The sequence below is a fragment of the Sapajus apella genome, unplaced genomic scaffold, assembly GCF_009761245.1.
Source record: "Sapajus apella isolate SASKATOON/1434 unplaced genomic scaffold, GSC_monkey_1.0 scaffold20, whole genome shotgun sequence".
Classification (NCBI taxonomy): domain Eukaryota; kingdom Metazoa; phylum Chordata; class Mammalia; order Primates; family Cebidae; genus Sapajus; species Sapajus apella.
The window spans coordinates 26,709,642-26,733,859 of record NW_022436960.1 but is presented as its reverse complement, the minus strand read 5'-3'; the positions used below and the strand labels follow the sequence as shown (position 1 = coordinate 26,733,859).

Below are 24,218 nucleotides of genomic sequence, written 5' to 3'. Positions count from 1 at the left end.
CCCTGTTTCCCATACAAAGTGTAATCATAGGTTGCTTTATCATGTTCCCTTTTAAAATGATAGTTCTTATCAATGGAAACTCCACATTTCTTTATTGATGAAGTAGGGAGGTGGGTGGGAGGAATCTAGTTGGAAAAAGGGACTTGAAGCTAAGTTTCCATGGCACTTTATGTAAGACTGAGAACATGTCAATTGTTCATAATCAGGAATGTGGTAGAGGGAGGTGCAGGTGGAGATGATGGGGTGGGAGAGTGCTGAAGCCAGCCCCGCATGCCTCTAAGTTGCCCCTGGTTCTCATGCAGCAGTGTGCTTCCCTTCCCTGTGGGCCGCACCCCACAGGGCATAGAAAATAGAATGTCTGTTGAATATAAAATGGTACCACTGAATTGTTTTAGTGATGAGGTTAGGTTTTATTGTCATGTGCATTGTCACCATAGTGACCCATGGCATATATTTTTAGCATACTTGGTTGGGGTTGAGAGAAATCTATGGACATAATTTTTTCTTGTGTCAAGCTCTATAACTCATGCAGCAGTTGGTCCCATGGTCATGGCCTATTAGTGAAAACCTCCAGAGGTCAGATGGCCAAGGTGTTCCCACATCTTTTTTATGTAACTTGTTGCCTAATAGTCCTCTTTTCTGCCTATGATTAAAAATAATTTTTATATACAACATTAGTTACATTTCAAACATCTCTATGAAGTCATGCCATTTTAAGGAGATGAAAGCTGTCACAGAGTTGAGTGACTTGTTCCAAATCACGTAACTAAGCCAGGACTAGAACCCCAGACTTTCAGAGTTTCTCTGCCCTGGGTTATAATCTCTTGTTTAACAGTGATAGATCTGATTCAGTCTGAGATGCTTATTTATGAAACAGTATACTATGAATATTTATTATCTTTCTCAAGCATGCTTTTCTACACATTTTGCATACTTTCAACAGGGATTACCCAAGAATGCAACATCTACCTGTAATAGATGGGGAGAAAATTAGTTGCCTGAGAGAATAGAATATTAAGCACACAAATACTTTCCAACACAGGGTTGTAAATTGCACTCCTCATTTTAAGGTGCTGTATGTGCATGTTTAAGGAATTATTAATGTATTCTGCTTGCTTTCTGTATTAACCAGTTCCAGAGGATAGCCTTAGAATTGAGTGTATTTTGAATCTTAAAACTTAAAGTTTCTTATATGTGGCACAGTGTATAATGTCATTTAAGAAAAATCTATAATCTTTCAAAGAAGTTACATAGTTTCAAAAATCAGGTTTTGTAATCAGTGTTGAAAAAACTCTGAAATATGACTTGCTTTGAGGATGATCCTTGAGCTTATGTATTTGATCTGCTCAAAAGTAATAACTAAAGCTGAGTTAAACAGTTTTTATTTATTTCAGGGTTCTGATTTATCCCAGCTGGCTATACAAATGGCCTGTCTGAATCCTAATCTTGTGTGTTTTCTACGATGGGCAGAAGTCAAAACATCTGCTTCTGTAAGGATCATTAATAAAAAGTTAGTTTTAATTATGAGTTTAAGGGAAGTTTAGGTTATTTTTGAGATGCAGTATTTTAAAGGAACAAAACTCTGGTGTTGCCTTTTGTTGTTATTTTTGTTTGCTGGACACAGGCTCTTGGTTTCTCACTCGGGCTAGAGTACAGTGGTGTGTTCATAGCTCACTCTAACCTTGAACTTGTAGGCCTAAGCCATCCTCCTGCCACAACCTCCTGAGTTGTGAGGACTACAGATGTGTGCCACCACGCCTGGCTAATTTTTTAAGTTTTTGTAGAGATGGAGTCTTGCTCAGTTGCCTATGCTGGTCTTGAATTCCTAACCTCAAGCAATCTTCCTGCCTTGGCCTCCCCAAGTGTTGTAATAGGTGTGAGCCACCATGCCCAACCTTGTGTTGCCTCTTGGTAAGAACTAATAAGAGGAAATTAGTAGCTTGTTTACCTGGTTCCAGATTTGGAGGGTGCTGAGTATAATTTTTACTGAGTGGTATGTGGTTGGAAGGTAGGCCACATTTAGCCTTGAATTGTTTAGAAATCAAGTGTGATTCAAAATTTCAAAGGACATTGCTTTGCTGGGCTATGAAATAGGCTACTAACAAGGCTATTTTTGCAGCAAAATGGCCAAAATCTGAAATAAATCTATGTAGTCTGTGATGCTTGTAGCATCCTTTGTTAAGTAAAGCACAACACCTAGGACAAGTAACTAAAGTAGTTATGACTTCCAAATAGATCGATATGGCCTTGCATTTTTGCATTTTGGAGTTAGAGACACTGTGGCTATATCTGTATACCTATAATACCTATAATATAGCCTGGGAAGTTCTGTTGCTGCAGAGTTATCATTAAAGTCACTTGGAATTGAAAAAGATACAGAGTGTTGAGAGAAAGGAACTGGGCTGGTACAGTCATTGCTGATATGTTGGGTCCTCCATTTTGACTCCAGGCGAAGGCTCCTGGTGATACATGATTCATTTCAGGTCTTTATTTTATTTTGACTTCACTGCTGTGGTTCTAAGCCACACAGGTTTTTCCCTCTGCGGAGAATACTATGTAAAAGTCTCAGCGTTAGAAGCTGTATTCAGTGTCCTGTATGTCTTATGAACCTTATCTGAGCTGAGCTGAGAGCAGAGTGGCTTACTCTAGCAGCTGTGGATGCAGTCTAGTTGGAGGCATAGCTTGGAGGACGTCATGGTTCGTGGGATGGTTGGAGGGGTGGTAAAAGCAGTTAGCTCTTGTCAGCTGCTTCCTCTGCTAGTGCTTGAGCTGACAATTTTACCTGTCAGTATTTCCATATCTCCCACTCCTGTTGTGAAAGGTCACAGAGTGATTGTCACTGACAACAGTTTCTCCCCATTAGAAGAAAACTGGTTCAGAGGGAAAAGGTGAGGAACATGGTGAGTTCCATTGCTCAAAACTAAATGCAAGTGGCACAGAGATGCTTTCTCCCATGCTAACATCTCCAAAAGATGAACATCAAATGCCTGGAAATAGCAGCATCAAAAAGAAAGAAGATGAGAAGTATTGTTGAAGAGTATGGACTACAAGGTTTTTAACAAGCCCAGCAAAACAAACTTACGGCCAAAAGAAGAAATATTTCTACAACTGCAAGTAGACATCATAAATGCTTGGTAAAATTGCCAGATTTAGGGAATAAAACATTATTCAAATATTGAAGAATGAGGCATATCCTGAAGACATTCAGCAAAGAAGCAAGTTTGGCAAGGTGGAGAAGTGGAAAGCAGCGGGAAGAGAAAGGGAGCTGCCCAGAGCAGGAATTCTCCAAGTGTGGCCCCTAGGTTGGCACCATCAGCACCAGACCTACTGAATCAGAAACTCTCAGGGCAAGGCCCAGCAGTCTTTCAGCAAGCCCTCCGGGGGTTCTGGTGCATACTCAAGTTTGAGAACCATAGGCTTTGCCACAGCCAAAAAGATGTTTTAATGGGCTGGTCTCTTCCTAAGTGCTGAGGTGCTCTCATATTCCCTCCATAAGTAAAGAGATGTTTTTTGTATAATTCTTTGCAGAAACTGTTAACGTCTTTATTTCTATTTTTTCCCCTACAAGCTCCTGAAAGATCTCTTGGAAAAATTGGCAAAGGATGCTATCAAGGCTATGTTTATATGGATGGAAATAACCTTTTGAAAATGGGTAAAGCTTGGCTTTGGTGACTCACGCCCATAATCCCAACACTTTGGGCAGCCAGGGCAGGAGTACTGCTTTATTGCAGAAGTTGAAGACCAGCCTAGGCAACATAGTGAGTCTTTGTCTCTGCAAAAAATTTTAAAAATTAGCTGGGTGTGGTGAGCGCATGCCTGTGGTCCCAGCTACTTGGGAGGCAGAGGCAGGAGGATCACTCAAGCCCAGGAAGTTGAGGCTGCAGTGAGCCATGATCTGGCCACTGCACTCCAGTCTGGGTGACAAAGCGAGACCCTGTATCAAAAAATAAATAATAAAATAAATATGGATAAAAATATAACAATTGTTAGTCTATGAATGATAGTCATTTTTCACAATTGGAAGTAAAAATATGATTTGTGTAAGGTATGAATTTATCATATTTGTTTATTAGCTCTTAGTTTGAAGGGAAAGTATCATTTATTTTTCAGCATGATAATGATGAATCATTTAAAGTATGGCTATAATACTGGAAGAAAAAACCACCTTGGGTACATAAATGTGTAATAAATACCTGTTGAGTTATTGGTAATCTTTTGCTAAGACTGAATGTCAGTACTTCAGAGCATGTAAAAATCAATTTTCTGTGATTCCACTTAATCACACCCTGTTGTCTTTGTTTTAGATTTCAGGTAGCGATTCAGCAGGGGTTGGAGACCAATAGCAACTCACGTTTTTTTTTGTTGTTCTTGTCTGACTCATGGATTCAGCATTTCAGAATATGGTACTCTAATCGTAAGGCTTTGAAAAGAAATTGTGGCCATTTTTTCTTTATATTTTATTTAACTGGTTGCCGAAGCCTGGAAACCCATGTTCTGTCTTTTCAGGGAATATGCATAGCTAAAGAGTTCATTGTGTTTGCAAAGGTATAGGAGTTCTCATTTCCTCAGATGCCCATGTATGTAGGCTGTTAAGCTTTCATTTCAATGTTTGCAATCTTTTAAAACACCATACAATTTTTCTTTTCCATCTTGAAAACCAGTTAAAACTATCTCTGGCCAAAAATGTTATTGTTACTGGATATTATCAAGGTATGAGACTAAAAAGTTAGGATGCTTTAAGATATAAATTATATAAGTTAATGTTTTCTTTCTCTAAAAGCTCTGACCCTTGCTGACCCCTTATTAAAATTTTTTTTGAAAGGGGAAAGAAAGTATCAGAGAACTTAAAAATGGCCTTTGTGGCTTTGCCTGAAAATCAACACATTTCATTATGTATAGATGCTATACCTTGCTTCCTCAAGCGGGCCATGAAAAAAATCTCATGACCATGCAAACTGATGCCACCCCAGAATCATGGTAACAATTTGAATTGCTCTCCATATTGATCTCAGTTAAATTCCTTCCCGTTGTCAGCAGCTATTGCAAACTGGCTGCTCTAAAAACCCTTTCTACCCCTACCTCTCTCCAGCTCAGCAGTTAGTCTCAGCCCTCCCCCACCACATAACAGCCTCAGGCAGAACTTCCCACTTAGACACCCTCACACATACCCTTCCTCACCTTCCTGCCAGTGCCTGTCCTGCCCAAGACGAATCCCTTTTCCTGTGCCCTAGGCCGTCTCCCTTCATAGATGACTTGATCTAGATACAGCCTCACATACAGCTTTGCATTTAAACATGTTCAAAGACTTCTGCTTCAAACAAAAATACCTTTCCTTAGCCCTTTGAAAGCCTGACTACCACTGAAGTATACTGCCCTTACCTGCACTCTGTCCATTGTGCAATCCACTGAAGCAGTAGTTTTTAACCCTGCTACACATTAGGATCACCTGGGCAGCTTTAATAAGTCCTAATTCCTGGGTTGGCGCAGTGGCTCACGCCTGTAATCCCAGCACTTTGGGAGGAGAGGTTAAGAGATCGAGACCATCCTGGAGAACATGGTGAAACCTGGTCTCTACTAAAAATGCAAAAAGTAGCTGGGTGTGGTGGCACGCACCTGTAGTCCCAGCTACTCTGGACGCTGAGGCAGGAGAATTGCTTGAGCCTGGGAGGTGGAGGTTGCAGTGAGCTGAGATCGTGCCACTGCACTTCAGCCTGGTGGCAGAGCAAAACTCCATCACAAAAAAAAAAAAAAAGAAAAGTCCTAATTCCTGGACTAGACCACAGACCAATTAAATCAGCATGGGAAAGTGGGGACAGGCTTCAGCCTTTCAAAAAGTACAGCTGAGGCAGAGAACCACCACTCTAAAACTGCTACCCTTGTCACTGTTAAAGCTGTTCTTGCTGGGTTCACCAGTGACTTCTGCCAAAATTTAGCCCTTAGGTTGATTTTTATGATACTGATGCTATCTAACCACTTCCTTTGGAATGCTCCCTTTCCTGACCCGACTTTTCTGATTTTTCTCCCACTATGCTCTTTCTCAGTTTCTCTAGGTTGTTTGGTACGTCAGTCTAGCACAGACTGGATGTCGGCCTCTGCCACTACCTCCATTACTTCAGTGAACACCTGTATGCCAGTGAGTTCCTTTGCCATACCACTTTAATGCACTGATTTAAAAGCACAGATTAGAGTGAAGCATTCATATTCGTTAATCACTGCAGGCTTCTGGGAAAGCATACTAAAGGTCTTGATCCCTCTCTCACCTCCCTTGTTCCTCCTCCAAGCCCGGTGAGGTAGGAGGAATTGCTAATGAGATTAGTGAGATTCTAAGGTGGATCACTTCTGTTTATTTATGAATTGCTATTTATGAAAAGATGGCCCCGACTGTGGTCCCTCTTCAGCTTTCTCCTTTTCAGGGTCTTGGACTGGAAAGGAGGCCTGTGCCCAAAAGAGGCTCCTCTACCTAATGCTGTCTTCAGCCTGTGGCTTTCTGCTGCTGATAAGATTTCAGTTTGGCTTCCTCATCCCTTTTTGGCCTTGAGCTTCATGTTGATCTTTATCAAAGAACTTTTTATTGGGGCATGAGCACTAGCCCAATTAATACAGTGAAACTTGATTTCCCTGTCTACTGTCATCATTGCATGCTGCCTCTGGAACTGGATATAGGGGTTCCACTTTCATCAGAAGTAACCCTGTGTGTTCCTGACGTCTTTGAACCACGAGTTTCTGATTCAAAATATGGGGTAGGTAGATCTGATTAGTAGTCATATGCCTGTGTCCTAGCCGTAGGAAGTCAGAATGAGGTTATCTGGAAAGCTGAGCTTCTATTAGGGATAAATTCCTCACACATGGGAAGGTACTTCAGATGCTGGACAGCCAATAAGAATAACAAAGGTCCACCAGAGCCATTCCCCAGTCACTGATTCACTACACATTTACTGAACACTGATTAAGCCAAGTTCTCCTCAAGGACCTCTTAGGGAAGAGGATAACTGCCCTAAAGCAGGATGCTCATGAGCTCCTTAGATACACTCTCCTTGAAACTATTAGGCCCCTGACCAGAGTCCCTAATAACAATAATGGGAAATATTTACTCAGTGATCTGCCATTTGTAAAAAAATCTCACTTATTCAACAGATCTAAGGTAGGTACTTTTATCTCCATTTAAAAACAATGAAAGATGCTTACAGTTACAGACAAACTTGGTCAAGTCACAGAACTATTAAGTGTCAGTCAAGGTTCAGATTCAAGTCTGTTTGATGTTAGAGTGTCTGTTCCCAACTAATGCCTCTGCCGCCTCTTTTTACAAACTGAAGTGTTGGAGGGCATGTATGTATGCGTAAGTTGTGGGCCACTGGGCCCTGGGGCTGTGTCTGATGAGACCTCTTTATTATTTCTCCTGGTGGGCTGTTTCTCTACCAGGCAACTGTGAATGGGCCCATCCCTTCTCTGTGCCTACATCATTGAATAGAGATAGCCAGTTTCTGTGACATCCTCTAAAAACAATCGTTTTGTTCTTGAGAGTGACCAGAGCAAGAGAAAAGTCAATGAGATCTTGCAAACCTATGGCAATAAAAAGGTCTTGTCCTTTGTGTACCAAGGCACAACAGCTTCCTAAACGAGGAGGATATATGTTAAGAGATGCTAATGGTAGTGATACACTGTTGTCAGCATCTTGGTAAACATTTCTTTGACTGTTAGCAAAAGCTGCTTTAGCAATCTTGGCTTGTAGAAATATCCCTTCATCTGTAGATGTGTATAGAACACATTTTATGCCAAGCACTCTGCTAGGAGCTGGGTATACAGAGAAGAAAGGCATTCTTGCTCTCCTGATGTCCATGGTCTTCTGAGGAAGAGACAAGAAAAGCATTACTGTGTAGAGTGAGATAAGAAAGGGTATTTTGGCAGCAAGGAGCAGGGCACTTTAACTCAAACTGGGCAGTGAAAGAAGTCAAAAAACACTGAAAGAAGTTCTGAAGGATGAGCAGGAGTTAAGCAGAGTGGATGAAGCCCTCCAAGGGTAAGAGCATGGTTTGTTCAGAGTACTGAAAGTGTTTTGGTGTGGTCCACATGTCAAGCTTATAGAGGAGCAGGGAGAGGAAGGCAGGAGACAGGAAGTGAAGGGTCCCATGTACACTGGCTTACTTGTTGATTTGGAGAGCTATTACAGTATTCCTCCCCTGCTAAGCTCAGCCTGCGTTCATGGAAACCCTGCTGCAACTGGCCCATTGTGCCTACAAAGATGGAACTGAGATGTGAACAGGTTTGCATTGCCTTGATCACCTTCCCTGGGAAATACAGCTAGGCCCACCTTTTGGTAGGAGCTACTGACATGTTAAAACTAGGTTAAACTGAATTGGAAGTAACAATTTATTTGGAATCATGACTGATTGTGTTACATGTTCTAGCATGATACCAGTCTGAGGTTATTCCCCTTGAACCACCAACTTAGTAGAGTTTAATGCATAATGTGATGGTCTTAGTTCCTTGTACTGTTTTTCAGTAACAAAGTTGTTCAACTACCAGTTAAGTTTTTTGGGCTTTCTCAGTAGTGACAATAAATTTGTGTTGATCTATGTACACCTTTTTGACTGAACACCTTGGCAATCTTTGATATTTTAAGCCTGCAGAAAGTGCCCATGGGATGAAACCCATCCACTGGCTCACACTAAGTTCTGATCCCATGATTTTGGTCTCATTAATACTGTGCTGTAAATAAAGTTAGCTAAACCTTTTGAAACTGCATAAATATGAAATGATTGTGTGTTTGGGCCAACATTTTTCCTGAACAGTCTCTGACTGACTGATCAGCATTTTAAATTAGGTGATATAGTCTAGCTTTTGTACATAGAAATAAGAAACTGACTTTTATGTCCCATTATTAAAATAGTATAGGGAGGACATAATCCTTTATTTCTTCATAAGTCAATATATCTTAATTCTCTACTATGAGCAATGAATTTTTCATTGCTCATAGTAGAGAATTAAGATATATTGACTTATGAAGAAATAAAGGATTATGGTGATCATATGAAAATGTGATTAAAGAGATTATTACTAGAAGAAAAATTCAGACTGCTAATTATGAGAAAAAACATGTATACACAACCAAACAAATCACAAAAATGAAAGATTTCTAAAACCATGGAATAGAAATAAACATACCTGTCATATTAATAAAAGTATACTTACCTGTAAATAAAAGGCCAAAATGTCAGCAAACACTAATTGCATGTTATAAGATTCAGAGAGGTTGAGCAAAAGTAAACCAGGCAAACACAAACAAGAAAATGAGTTGTAGTCTGCATATCAGGCAAGGTTGAACTTAGGGAGAAGAATTGAAAGAAAAAAAACACGACATAATGCTAAAGGGTGTGACTCACGAGATATAATGTTTCTAGATATCTGTGTACCAAATAATGGAAAACAGTTTATGTATTGGAAACCATAGGAGACACAAGAAGAAACAGAAATACAATGTTAGTTGGATATTTTAATTCAATTCTATCAGTTCATGACAGATCAAGTAGATAAAAAACTAGAACATGGGATGATTTAAATAAGATACGGAAGATCTAGTTGATACATCTTAGACTTTACCCTAAAAATGGTAACTATACTTTAAAGTATCCATGAAACATTTCCCCATTTGAGTGTATGTTAGAACATAAAGAAAACATAAGTTTCAGAAAAGAGAAAAAAACAACAGATGGCATTTGCTGGTAAAAATGCAATAAATTAAAGCCAGAAAACACTACTCATCTGCAATCCAAAATGTCTTTAAGCTCTTCAGCTATTCTTGGGTTGATTAGGAAATGCAAAGCATTGAAAAAGCATTATTTCATACCTAAAATATAAACTTATTCCTCTGAGATACAAATAAAGCAGTGCTCAGAGGAAAATTCATAGCCCTAAAATTTGTGTACTAAAAAATAACATAAATATTGTATAACTCAAAATATTAGGAAAAGGAATATTTTAAAAGCAGACTAAAAGAATAAAAAGTTAGAAAAATAGGGAAACAAAGAGCTAATTTTAAAAATATGTAATAAAATATATAACATTTTAGCTAACATCATGACGAGAAGGCAAACACAAAATAAGAATTACCAGATACTGAACAAATAAAAGCCATAAAATATACTTTGCTGGACTCTATGCAAAGAATTTAAAATCTTGGACTAAATGGATAATTTTCTAGGAAGATATAATTTGCCAAAAAATGACTTCAAAAGAAAGAAATCTAATATAACAATTGTCATAGAAGAAACGAAGTAAGTGCTATTTCAATTAGCGTGACAGACTAAATACCTTAAAAGACCTTACCAATGAAAGCAATGAAATGCATTTGGAAGATCAACAAAAAACTTTTTTGTAATACTAATTTTTTATTGTACTTTTTAAAGCATGGAATGGAATTTATTGTAAAGACATATATTTTATAGAATCCAAGCAACAGCCAATCAGCCAGAGATAAAGTGAGGCCAGCTCAGGGAATGTGACCAGTGGTAATTTATTCCCTCTGGTGTTCCATGTTAGTGTGACACAGAACCCCCTCTCCACATTGTCAGGGGCTTTTGATCAAAAACCTTTAAAAAATAATTTTACATTAGACTTAACAAAAGCTGCAAAAATAGATTTCCTGTGTGCCCTTCTCTCAGCTTCTTCTAATGTTAACTTACATACCAATGGTACAATTATTGAAACTAGAAAATTAACATTGGTATAATTCTATTAACTACATACTTTATTTGAATCATAGCAGTTTTCCCAGTAATGTTTTTCTGATTCAGTATTCAATCAAGGATGCGTATGTACTTGGGTTTTTCTGGGTTTTCTCTTCTGTTCCACTGGTCTACTTGTGCATGGTACCACACTGTTTTAATTACAGAGACTTTATAGTATGTTTTAATCACTGGCAAGGCTAGTCCCCTTATAATTTTTCCTATTCATTGTGCTCCTGGCTATTCATACATGTTTGTTTTTCCCTATGAACTTTAATATCAACTTGTCTAAATTCATTTTGAAGGTACATTGGTATTTTATTGATATTATATGACATTAACTGGTTTAGGGAGAACTAACATCTTTAAAATGTGAAGTCATCCTATCCAAGAACAGGGGCTGTACTTCCATTTATTCAAGTCTATTTTTGTGTCTTTGCAGCAGTGTTTTAAGATTATTCTTGTATAGGTTTTGTGCATTTCTTGCTAAGCTTATCCCTAAGTATTTATTTGCTAGTAAATGAGATTTCCTCTGCCATTATGTCTTCTAACTGGTTATTGCTCTCTATATAAAAGCTACTGATTTTGTAAGCTAATATATCTTGCTACCTTACTGAATTTTTAAAAAAAAATAAACAACAGAAATTTATTTCTTATGGTTCCACAGCCTGGGAAGTCCAAGATCAAGATGCTGGCAGATTCAGTGTCTGGTGTGGGCTTGCCTTCTGGTGCATAGATGGCACCTTCTAATTATGTCCTCACATGGTGAAGGGGACTAGCTAGCTCTCTGGAGCTTCTTTTATAAGGGTATAAGTCCCAATCACCAGGACTCCACCCACCTAATCTAATGACCTCCCAAAGGCCCTGTCTCCAATACCATCACTTTGGGGGTTAGGATTTCCACCTGTTTGGGGGGACACAAACATTTTACCATAGCAGTCAGTAACAAACTCTTTTTGTTTTGCAGCTAAAGGTCACTCAATCTTTATCTTCTTAGCTTAGTATAATCTAAACCCTAAAGCCTTGAAATGCATGGGAAAGGTTTGTTTGTTTGTTTGTTTCCATTTTCTTTTTCAACTTTTATTTTAGATTTGAGGGGTACATGTGCAGGTTCGTTACCTGGATATATTGCGAGATGCTGAGGTTTGGAGTATGAATGACCTGTCACCCAGGTACTGAGCATCCTTACAGAATTCTTTTACTTTTGGAGTTAGTTTTATTATTGCTCCTCTAGAATTTAAAAAAAAAATTCTTTCTAAATGCCCAGAAGAATGACAAGATATGAAAAAAATCTAGAAGTAAAAAACTACATGAAAGCTTAAACCTGGGAAAGCAAGTAAGACAAAACTCATCTTTTACCTCGAAGATATCTACTAAGCCCTAGTTACCCTGAGCCTCTGTTGTGCTGACTGAGATGGGTGCAGGAGGTAAAGCAGGGCCTGCTCAAGGCAGGAAGTTTAATCTGAGATTTCCCACAAAGTGGCTACCCTTTAAGTGCTACCCTTACTATGTAAAAGTAAACAAGCCAACAAGCAGAAATAACAGCAAGGAAACTTGCCTCTCTTGACCTTGGCCCTGGGTGGAGGAAAAGATGTTCCTCCCCCACCAACCTAAAAATGTTCAACAAGTTGTCTCTTATAGAGGGTTGTGGCTCAGATTTATACTATTTGTATGGTGCAAAATACTACACAAGGAAATTTAATTTACAATAGACCCAAGTCAGTTGTAACCCCAGATAACTACTAGAAGCAACCACAGATTCTCTCTGGAGGAATGAACCTTCAATCCAGGTATCAACTCTCACAGAAAAAGTTATGAATATGAACAACTTTAGCCAATAAATTTGAAAGTTTAGACAAAATTCCTAGAGAAAATAGTTTATGAAAACCCAATCAGGAGAAATAGAAAGTTTGATTAGTCCTTAACATTAAACAAATCTGGTAAGTAGTTTAAAATCTGGGACTGTGTACTCTTTGCGGTAAGATTTTATGTGATCCCCAAAATGCTGTCAGTTTTTCTTCTGAAGCTTGACACATTGATTGCAAAGTTCATTTGGAAGAACAAATGAACAAGACCAGCCCAAGGAAACCCTGAAAGAGAGCGCTTGGTAAGAGGAGGGCTGCTCCTACTACATATTAAAACATAAAGCCTCAACTCTGAAAGTGTGGTATGGGTGCATGGCATAGATCAACATAGAAAATTCAGAAACAGCCGGGCGTGGTGGTTCACGCCTGTAATCCCAGCACTTAGGGAGGCCGAGGCGGGTGGATCACGAGGTCAAGAGATCGAGACCATCCTGGTCAACATGGTGAAACCCCGTCTCTACTAAAAATACAAAACATTAGCTGGGCATGGTGGCACGTGCCTGTAATCCCAGCTACTCAGGAGGCTGAGGCAGGAGAATTGCCTGAACCCAGGAGGTGGAGGTTGCGGTGAGCCGAGATCACGCCATTGCACTCCAGCCTGGGTAACAAGAGCGAAACTCTGTCTCAAAAAAAAAAAAAGAAAATTCAGAAACAAACCCAATTGCATATGAAAATTCAGGATACAATGAAGGTGGTGCCCTACGTCAGTGGGGGAAAAGATGGATTATAAAAATGAATAGTGTGGAGTTAACTGGATATAGTTATATGGCTAAATATAAATATATAGCCCTACAGGAAATAATGGATCTGTTTCTCACACAATGCCAGGATAATTTTCAAATTGATGAGAGATTTAATTGTACAATTTAAACTATGGAAGTACTAGAAAAAAAAAATTCCTCTGCGGCAGGGGTCAGCAAGCCACATGGCCTATAGCCCAAATCTGACTGACCACGGCCTATTTTGGGCTGCTGCAAGCTAAGAATGGTGTTTTGTTTCGTTGTTTTTTCCATCTTTAAATTGTTCGATAAAAAAAGAGGAGACCATGGAAAAGAGATTTTATGTGGTTGCAAACTCTAAAATATTTACTATCTGAACTCGTATTTAAAAAAGACTGTGAACCCTTGCTTTGTAACCTGGGTTAGCTATTGCATAGTAATGCCACTGGACTCAGTGGGGCGACCTCTGCTCTTAGTGTCTCTTATCTCCTTGGATCAGTTCAAAAATATACTCCACTCCTTTGGTAGAAGGGAATGTAAATCCATATGGTAAAGGATGGGGATATAGGAAATGGAAAAGTTTTGGTACCAATAATGTACTTTTCCACACTAAATACTACTAAAAATTTAGATGCAATAAGAGATATATTTGACTATGTTTTTTAAAAATCTTGCATGCATATGTACAGTAAGCAAACTAAAATAGAAGTGATAACCCAGAAACATGGTCGCAACTTACATCACAGATTATGGGCTAATAGTCCTAATTTATAAATAACATAAAAGGAATTTCCTGTAGACCAGTGTGGAAGAGATATGAGCAGACAGTTCACGGAGAAAATGCAGGTGTCTCTCAAACAAATGAAATGACACTCAACTTTCCATATAGTCAGTTGATTTTCACAGCAACCTAATGAGTAGATATTCTTATTATCCCCATTTAAGAGGCAAGGAAGATGAGTCATAAAGATGTGAAGTATGATGTCTGAACACAAAAACCTAAGAAGTAATGGTACCAGGATTTGAACCCAGTCAGGCTGGGTCTAGATGAAAGAGTAATTTACCATGACTAAATGAGGCTTATTTCAGGAATGCAAGGATCATTTAATATTAGGAATAGCTGGGTGTTTCCTTAATATGATAAAATATATTTATCTCAATTCAAAGCCTGCATTGTGCTTAATTGTGAATAACAGAAGCAATTTCATTAAAGTCAGGAACAAGAAAAAGATGTCCACTAATTATCCTTATTATTTGAAAATGTTCTATAGGACTTAGGTGAAACAATTAGACAAGTGAAAGAAATTAAAGATACAGAAATGATCTTTAAGAAATTAAAGATACAGAAAATTAAAATTTTCAGATGATACTGAGTTTTTTACTTAGGAACTAAGGAAGACTAACCAGACCTTACAAAATAAGAATTTAATAAATTAATTTTCAGAAATCAATAGCTTTTATATATACAATGTCTAATTTCAAGCTATAAGGGAAGAAAAGACTCATAATAACCGCACAAAACATAAATGATAACATACTTAGGAATAAACACAAATATTATTTGTAGGAAATGTTAAAATGCTAATGAGAGATAAAACAAGACCCAAACAAATAGAAAGATACATCACGTTCCCTGGATAGAATTAGGCAGCATCAGGCCTGGTGCAGTGGCTCACGCTTGTAATTCCAGCACTTTGGGAGACCAAGGTGGGTGGACCCCAAGGTCAGGAGATTAAGACCATCCTTGTTGACACGGTGAAACCCCATCTCTACTAAAAATACAAAAAATTATCGAGCGTGGGGGCATGGCCCTTGGTAGCCAGCCAACCAGGAAGTTGAGGCAGGAGAATCGCTTGAACGGGGGAAGAAGAGGTTGCAAGAAGCTGAGACGCCACTGCACTCTAGCATGGGCAACAGAGAAAAACTCTGTCTCAAAAAAAAAAAAAAAAAGAAATATGCAGCATCATAAAAATATCACTTCTCATAAATCTAATGTGATCTTCAGTAAAAAATACCAATAGAATTGAAAAAAAATTACATAAACTGATTCTAAAGTTTATATTAAAAATAGTGATAGAGGGAGACTACTGGATATCAAAATTTACACATGTACTGCAGTTAAAACTGTGTGGTAACAATTTGTGAGTAATCACACAGATGAGTGGAACAGAACAGTTCGGAAATATATCTAAATTTTGTGAGAATTGAGAATATGATAAAGGTGGCTTTTCAATCAGTGGAAAAAAGATTAGCAATTCATTCAATCAGCAAATGGGGTGGGAATTATTGGGTAGAGCTCTGGAGAAAAAAATTAAGTTGGATCTATTCTTCACCTCTTATACCAGGACAAATGACAGTCAAAAGATTTAAACATAAAAAACAATACTTTCTCTTTCTTTTATATATATATATATATAATTGCATTTTAGGTTTTGGGGTACATGTGAAGAACATGCAAGATTGTTGCATAGGTACACACATAGCAGTGTTGTTTGCTGCCTTCCTCTCCATCACCTATATCTGGCATTTCTCCCCATGTTATCCCTCCCCAACTCCCCACCCTCTGCTATCCCTCCCCTAGTTCCCCGCAACAGACCCCAGTGTGTGATGCTCCCCTCCCTGTGTCCATGTGTTCTCATTGTTCAACACCTGCCTATGAGTGAGAACATGCAGTGTTTGATTTTCTGTTCTTGTGTCAGTTTGCTGAGAATGATGGTTTCCAGATTCATCCATGTCCCTACAAAGGACACGAACTCATCGTTTTTTATGACTGCATAGTATTCCATGGTATATATGTGCCACATTTTCCCTCTCTATCATTGATGGGCATTTGGGTTGGTTCCAAGTCTTTGCTGTTGTAAACAGTGCTGCAATGAACATTCGTGTGCATGTGTCCTTATAATAGAACGATTTATAATCCTTTGGATATATACCCAGTAATGGGATTGCTGGGTCAAATGGAATTTCTATTTCTAGGTCCTTGAGGAATCGCCACACTGTCTTCCACAATGGTTGAACTAATTTACACTCCCACCAACAGTGTAAAAGTGTTCCTATTTCTCCACATCCTCTCCAGCATCTGTTGTCTCCAGATTTTTTAATGATCGCCATTTTAACTGGCGTGAGATGGTATCTCAATGTAGTTTTGATTTGCATTTCTCTAATGACCAGTGATGATGAGCATTTTTTTCATATGTTTGTTGGCCTCATATATGTCTTCTTTTGTAAAGTGTCTGTTCGTATCCTTCGCCCACTTTTGAATGGGCTTGTTTGTTTTTTTCTTGTAAATCTGTTTTAGTTCTTTGTAGATTCTGGATATTAGCCCTTTGTCAGATGGGTAGATTGCAAATTTTTTTTCCCATTCTGTTGGTTGCTGGTTCACTCTAATGACTGTTTCTTTTGCTGTGCAGAAGCTCTGGAGTTTGATTGGGTCCCATTTGTCTGTTTTGGCTTTTGTTGCCAATGCTTTTGGTGTTTTAGTCATGAAGTCCTTGCCTTATGCTTATGTCCTGAATGGTTTTGCCTAGATTTTCTTCTAGGGTTTTTATGGTGTTAGGGCTTATGTTTAAGTCTTTAATCCATCTGGAGTTAATTTTAGTGTAAGGTGTCAGGAAGGGGGGTCCAGTTTCTGCTTTCTGCACATGGCTAGCCAGTTTTCCCAACACCATTTATTAAACAGGGAATCCTTTCCCCATTGCTTGTTTTTGTGAGGTTTGTCAAAGATCAGATGGTTGTAGATGTGTGGCATTGCCTCCGAGGCCTCTGTTCTGTTCCATTGTTCTATATCTCTGCTTTGGTACCAGTACCATGCTGTTTTGATTACTGTAGCCTTGTAGTATAGTTTGAAGTCAGGTAGTGCGATGCCTCTAGCTTTGTTCTTTTTGCTTAGAATTGACTTGGCTATGCGGGCTCTCTTTTGGTTCCATATGAAGTTTAAGGTAGTTTTTTCCAGTTCTGTGAAGAAGGTCATTGGTAGCTTGATGGGGATAGCATTGAATCTGTAAATTACTTTGGGCAGTATGGCCATTTTCACAATCTTGATTCTTCCTAATCATGAGCATGGAATGTTTATCCATTTGTTTGTGTCCTCTCTTATTTCGTTGAGCAGTTGTTTGTAGTTCTCCTTGAAGAGGTCCTTTACATCCTTTGTTAGTTGTATTCCTACGTATTTTATTCTCTTTGTAGCAATTGTGAATGGTGGTTTGTTCTTGATTTGGCTCTCTTTAAGTCTGTTATTGGTGTATAGGAAGGCTTTGTGATTTTTGCACATTGATTTTGTATCCTGAGACTTTGCTGAAGTTGCTTATCAGTTTCAGGAGATTTGGGGCTGAGATGATGGGGTCTTCTAATATACAATCATGTCATCTGCAGATAGAGACAGTTCGCCTTCCTCCTTTTCTAATTGAATACCCTTTATTTCTTTTTCTTTTTCTTGCCTGATTGCTCTGGCTAGAACTTCCAATACTATATTGAATAAGAGTGGTGAGAGAGGGCATCCTTGTCTAGTGCCAGATTTCAAAGGGAATACTTCCAGTTTTTGCCCATTTAGTGTGATGTTGGCTGTGGGTTTGTCATAAATAGCTTTTACTCTTTTGAGATACGTTCTGTCAATACCTGGTTTATTGAGAGTTTTTAGCATAAAGGGCTGTTGAATTTTGTTGAAGGCCTTCTCTGCATCTATTGAGATAATCAAGTGGTTTTTGTCTTTGGTTCTGTTTATGTGGTGAATTACATTTGTAGAGTTGCATATGTTGAACCAGCCTTGCATCCCCGGGATGAAGCCTACTTGATCATGGTGGATAAGCTTTTTGATGTGCTGTTGCAATCGGTTTGCATTTTATTGAAGATTTTTGCATCCATCTTCATCATGGATATTGGCCTGAAAACAATACTTTTCCTAAAAGTACTAGAAAAGAAAAGGAAAGTTATTTTATAACCTAAGAGTGGGGAAGACCTTTCTAAGTATGCCACAAAACCCAGAAGCCATAAAAGATTGTTAGATTAGACTTCACAGAGATAAAAAAAATTTCATCATGACAGTAGCACCATAAGCAAATGCAAATGAGGACTTGGACAAGAAATGTGTAACTCTACCAAGATGAGGGCTTAATTTATCTAAAATGGAAAGAGTCCCTGTCAATAATAATAATAATAAAACCAGATTAGCAATCCAGTACAAAAATGGGCAAAGAAGATTAACAGAGACATTTAATAGAAGAGAAAATACAAATGACTTGGAAGCATACGAAAATGTTAATAATAGAACTTTTTCACCTATCAAAAATAATAAAAGTTTGTTAACACACTGTAATGGCAATGGCAAGTGTGTAGTTAAATAGACACTGTCATACATTGTATAAACTAGTGCAAACTATAAAGGGGTGGCCGTATCTTATCAAAATTACAGTGGTACATTACATTTTTTAAGCCAGCAATCCTAGGAATTTGTCCTACAGATACAATTGTATTTATACATGTGAAGTAATTTGCGTCATCATAAAAATATAGAGAAAAATTAATCTGTAAGTTAAAAGGTTTTATTGGGGAATAATACACAAGACATGGGATTGCAATCCAGGTCATACATACAGACCACAGTGTCCTCCAGTATGTCCAGTGAAAAGGAAAAGGTAGGGTTTTATTGGGGAAAGAGGAGGTTATACAAGTTGTTTTGAAAGAAAGTAATTGGTGGGGATAGTGTCTTTTGGGAGCTGACAAGCTCTGATTTGTGAGTGAGGGCAGTTGTTGGGTAAAATTTGTAACCTTATGTTTTGTTCAATTGGCCTTGCATATGAGTCAGTGTGTCAGGCCAAGTATTCTTAGAAAGTGATCAGCTGTCCTGCTGTCCTTGTGTGATTTAAGTGGTAAGCTTCAATTTATTTCTATTATCAGGTAAAGCATACATGAAAGCCCTCCTTTCATAGACTTCCCTGGCTCCATTTTGTCAGGGTTTGACACAAGTGACTCCATTTTGAATCTGACAACTTCCACATGAGCAAGACTACTAGAATTCACTAGAGGTTAGTCAGGTTCAGTCCTCACACAAGGAAAGGAATTATACAAGACTTTAATACTGGGAGGTTGGTCATTTGAGGTCATCTTAAAGAGGCTGCCTGCCACATGGGTAAATATTTTAAAACCCTAACTACATCTGGCTTTCAAGAGGCATATTTTGAGTGTTAAGAGAAAGATCGAAAGTAAAGGATAAATAAAAAACACACCAACCGAAAAAGATTAATAGAGCTATGCAAATATCAGTTGAGAGAGATGTGAGTCAAGAAGCGTTTCTAAGGACACAGAGGAACATTTCATAGAGATAAAAGGATAAATCTAGGAAGATATAGTTTGTATTTTAATGTACCTAATAATACAGCTTCAAAATACATAAAACAAAATTATAGACCTTGAAGTACCTGATAGTACAAGTAGTCAATAATATGGACAAATACAACAAGATGAATAATGAATTTAATCTAATTGATATCTGTGGAACTCTATAACCAGCAGTGTCAGAAGAGGTATTCTTTTCAAGTATCCATTGAATTTTTACCAAATTTTATCATATGCTGGTCCTTAAAGGAAATCTCAACGAATTCCAAAGGGTAAATCATCTAAAATATGTTCTCTGACCAAAGTGAAATTACTCTAAAAACCAATTTTTAAAAACTCCAGGGAAGTCTGAAATATTTAGAAATTAAGCATTATACTTCTAAATAACTGATAGTTCAAAACGAATTATAATAGATTTTGACAGTATTTTGAACTATATGGCAATTTTTAAATGACATCAAAACTTGAATAAAAAAGGCTAAAAACCAGTCTAAGTATACATCTCAAAAAAGTAGAAAATGGATAGCCACAAATCCAGAGACTGGTTCTTTGAAAAGACTAATAATATTGATAAACCCCTAGCAAGACTGATTTAGAAAAAAAGAAAGGTAAAAAAATGAGGACATAAGCCCCAAACTGGGATAAAATGTTTACAAAAGACACATCTGATAAAGGACTGTTACCTAACTGTAAAAAGAACTCTTACAGCTCAGCAATAAGAAAAAAAAAATCAATTAAAAAGTAGACCAAAGCTCTCAACAGACACCTCACCAAAGAAGATATACAGATGGAAAATAAGCATATGAAAAGATGCTCATCATATGTCACTAGGGAACTGCAATAAAATAATAATGTGATACCATAACATACCTATTACAATGGTGATTTTCCAAAACACTGACCACACCAAATGCTGGTGAGCATGTGGAGCAACAGGAATGCTAATGGGAATTAGCTAATGGGTATGAAAAATGGTACAGCTATGATGAAAGATAGTTTGGCAGTTTCTTGCAAAACTAAGCATATGCTTACCATGTAATCTAGCAATTCTGCTTCCTGGTATTTATCCAAATGAGCTGAAAACTTATGTCCTCAGAATGATTGCACAAAGATGTTTATAGCAGATTTATTTGTAATTGCCCAAGATGTCTTTCAGCAGGTAAATGGATAAACAAACTGGTACAAACAGACAATGGAATATTATTTAACTCTAAAAAGAAATGATCTATCAAGCCATGAAAAGACACAGAGGAAATGTAAATGCATAATGCTAAGTGAAAGAAGCCAATTTGAAAAAAACTATATACAGTATGATTTCCTCTACATGAAAAGGCAAAATTATGGGGGCAGTAAAAAGATGAATTGTTGCCAAGGGTTAGAGGGGAAGGAGAGATGAATAGGCAGAGCACAGAAGATTTTTAGGGCAGTGAAAATACTCTATATGTTACTATAAAGATGAATAAATGCCATTATACATTTATTAAAACCCATAGAATGTACAATACCAAGAGTGAACGTTGGTGTATCAACTATGGACTTTGGGTGATAAAGATGTGTCACTATGTTATGACAATGTATTCATAGTAACAAATGTATCACTCTGGCGAGGAAAGCTGTGCTTGTATGGGGGAAGAAGGTATATGGGAACTCTGTCCCTTCTGCTTAATTTAGCTGTGAACCTAAAACTACTCTAAAATCTATTTTAAAAATAGATAAAATGCACAAATTACCAATATAAGAATATAATATAAAGAACTTTATGTCAGTAAATCAGAAAATCCACATGAAATGGAATTTCTAGGAAAATACAATTTACTAACTCAAGAGTAAATAGAAGCCTGGGCATGGTGGCCCACACCTGTAATCCCAGCACTTTGGGAGGCCAAGATGGGTGGATCACTTGAATCTAGGAGTTCAAGACCAGCCTGGCTAACATGTGAAAGCCTGTCTGTACTAAAAATATAAAAAGTTAGCTGGGCGTGGTGGCCGGAACCTGTAATCCCAAGCTACTCAGGAGGCTGAGGTGGGACAATCACCTGAGCCCGGGACATCAAGGTGGCCATGAGCTGAAATGGCACCACTGCACTCCAGCCTGGGCAACTGGAGCGAGACCCTGTAACAACAACAATAACAAAAAACCCAAAAGAATAAATAGAAAATTTGAATGGTTTATATCTGTCTAAGAAGTTGAATCTGGGCTGGGAGCAGTGGGTCACGCCTGTAATCCCATCACTTTGGGAGGCTGAAGTGGGTGTATCACTTGAGATCAGGAGTTCAAGACCAGCCTGGCCAACATGGTGAAACCCCATCTCTACTAAAATTCAAAAATTAGCTGGGTGTGGTGGCAGGCGCCTGTAATCCCAGCTACTCAGGAGGCTGAGGCACAAGAATTGCTTGAACCTAGGAAGTGAAGATTGCAGTGAGGCAACTCCAGCCTGGGTGACAGAGTGAGACTGTGTCTAAAAAAAAAAAAAAAAAAGTTGAATCTGTAACTATAACTTTCCCATAAACAAATTCCTAGTCCAGATTTCTTCACCAGCAAATACTTTTAAACATTTAAAGAATTGACACTAGTCTTATACAAACTGTTTGAAATAATAGAAAAAGAAAAATAATTCACAATTCACTTTGAGGCTACCTTAATTTTAATACCAAAGGGTGGCAGGTTCATTACAAGAAAGGAAAATTATAGGCCACTATATCTAATGAACATACTTATAAATATATTAAATAAAGTATTAGTTTAGTTGATTAGAAAGTAAAGTTCAAAGCCGGGCGCGGTGGCTCAAGCCTGTAATCCCAGCACTTTGGGAGGCTGAGGCGGGTGGATCACAAGGTCAAGAGATCGAGACCATCCTGGTCAACATGGTGAAACCCCGTCTCTACTAAAAATACAAAAAATTAGCTGGGCATCGTGGCGCGTGCCTGTAATCCCAGCTACTCAGGAGGCTGAGGCAGGAGAATTGCCTGAACCCAGGAGGCGGAGGTTGCGGTGAGCCGAGATCGCGCCATTGCACTCCAGCCTGGGTAACATGAGTGAAACTCCGTCTCAAAAAAAAAAAAAAAAAAAAAAAAAGAAAGTAAAGTTCAGCTGATTATTTAGGAATGCAAGATTTTGGCTTAACATCACAAAATCAGTGTTTTCAACCCTTTCAACTGGATTTATTTTCAACAAAGTAGCTGGGACTGCTGGATATCCACATGCAAAACAATGAAGTGGGATCCTTCCTTATACAATATGCAAAACAAATCAAAACAGATCAAAGACCTACTTGTAAGGGCTAAAACTAGAAAACATTTAGAATAAAACCAATGCATAAATCTTCATGACCTTGGATGTGGTAATGGCTCATTACACATGACACCACAAGTGCAAACAACTGAAGAAAAAATAGACAAATAAGACTTGATCAAAATTTTAAATTTTATGCTTCAAAAAAACTGTCAAGAAAACGAAACAACCACAGAATGGGAGAAAATATTCGCAAATCATACATCTGATAAAGGTCTGATATCCAGAATATATAAAGAACTCTTATGACTCAACCACCAAAAGGTAAGCCACCCAATTTAAAAATGGGCAAAAAGACTCAAGTAAGCATTTTTCCAACGAAGATCTATGCATAGCCAACAAGCACATGAAAAGATGCTCAACATCATTAGTCACAGAAGAAATACTAAAATTTTAAGATGCCACTTTACACCCACTCCTAGGTATATACCCAAGAGAGATGAAAACTTATGTACCCACAAAAACTTGTACACAGATGTTCATTATAGCCTTATTTACAATAGACTAAAAGTGAAAACCACCTAAGTATCAGCTGATGAATGGTAAACAAAATGTGGCATATCTGTACAATAAAAGGATTGAAGTACTGATTCATGTTGCAATGTGAATTAACTTTGATGATATTGTGCTAAGTGAAAAATGCCAGACACAGAAAGTCTATATTCCACTTATATGAAATGTTCAGAATAGGCAAATCCATAGAAACAGATATTGTAGACAGACAGTGGAGTAGGGGAAAGGGGGAACGGGGAAGGACTGCTAGTAGGTATAGGGTTTCTTTCTGGAGTGAAATGTTCTAGAGTTATATATGGTAATTATTGCACAACTTTGTGAATATACTAAAAACCACTGAATTGCACTCTTCAAAATGATGCATTTTAAGATATATGTATTATGTTTTTAAAATATTAGTGTATTTCACTAAATTAGCATCATAAGGCAGAAAAATATCTCAATAGAATGATGCAGAAAAAGCATCTGATAAAATCAAATACTTATTCATAATTAACACTCAACACACTAGGAATAGAAGGAAACTTCTTTAAATTGGTAAATATCAGTGAAAATCTTACAGAAAATATCATAGTTAATACTAAAATATTAAAAGCTTTCTCCCTGAGATTAGGAATATTTCCTAATACTATTTCTATTAAACATTGTATTAGAGATCTTAACCATTGCAATAAGGCAAGGAAAAAAAGTTACAAACTGCAAAGCATATGATTGTTTATGTAGAACATCCAAAATAATCTATGGCCAATTAAATGTATGAGAAAGAAGTAAATTTAGC

General features: G+C 37.8%; 1 long non-coding RNA gene across 1 annotated transcript; it reads left to right on the top strand.

Moving 5' to 3' along the window:
• The first annotated feature begins 30 nt into the window (after positions 1-30).
• LOC116557975 lies at positions 31-22,442 on the top strand. The gene is made up of 3 exons (XR_004271772.1): positions 31-3,512; positions 18,936-18,940; positions 22,407-22,442. It is a non-coding gene; the product is annotated as an uncharacterized LOC116557975 (long non-coding RNA).
• The last annotated feature ends 1,776 nt before the right edge of the window (positions 22,443-24,218 follow it).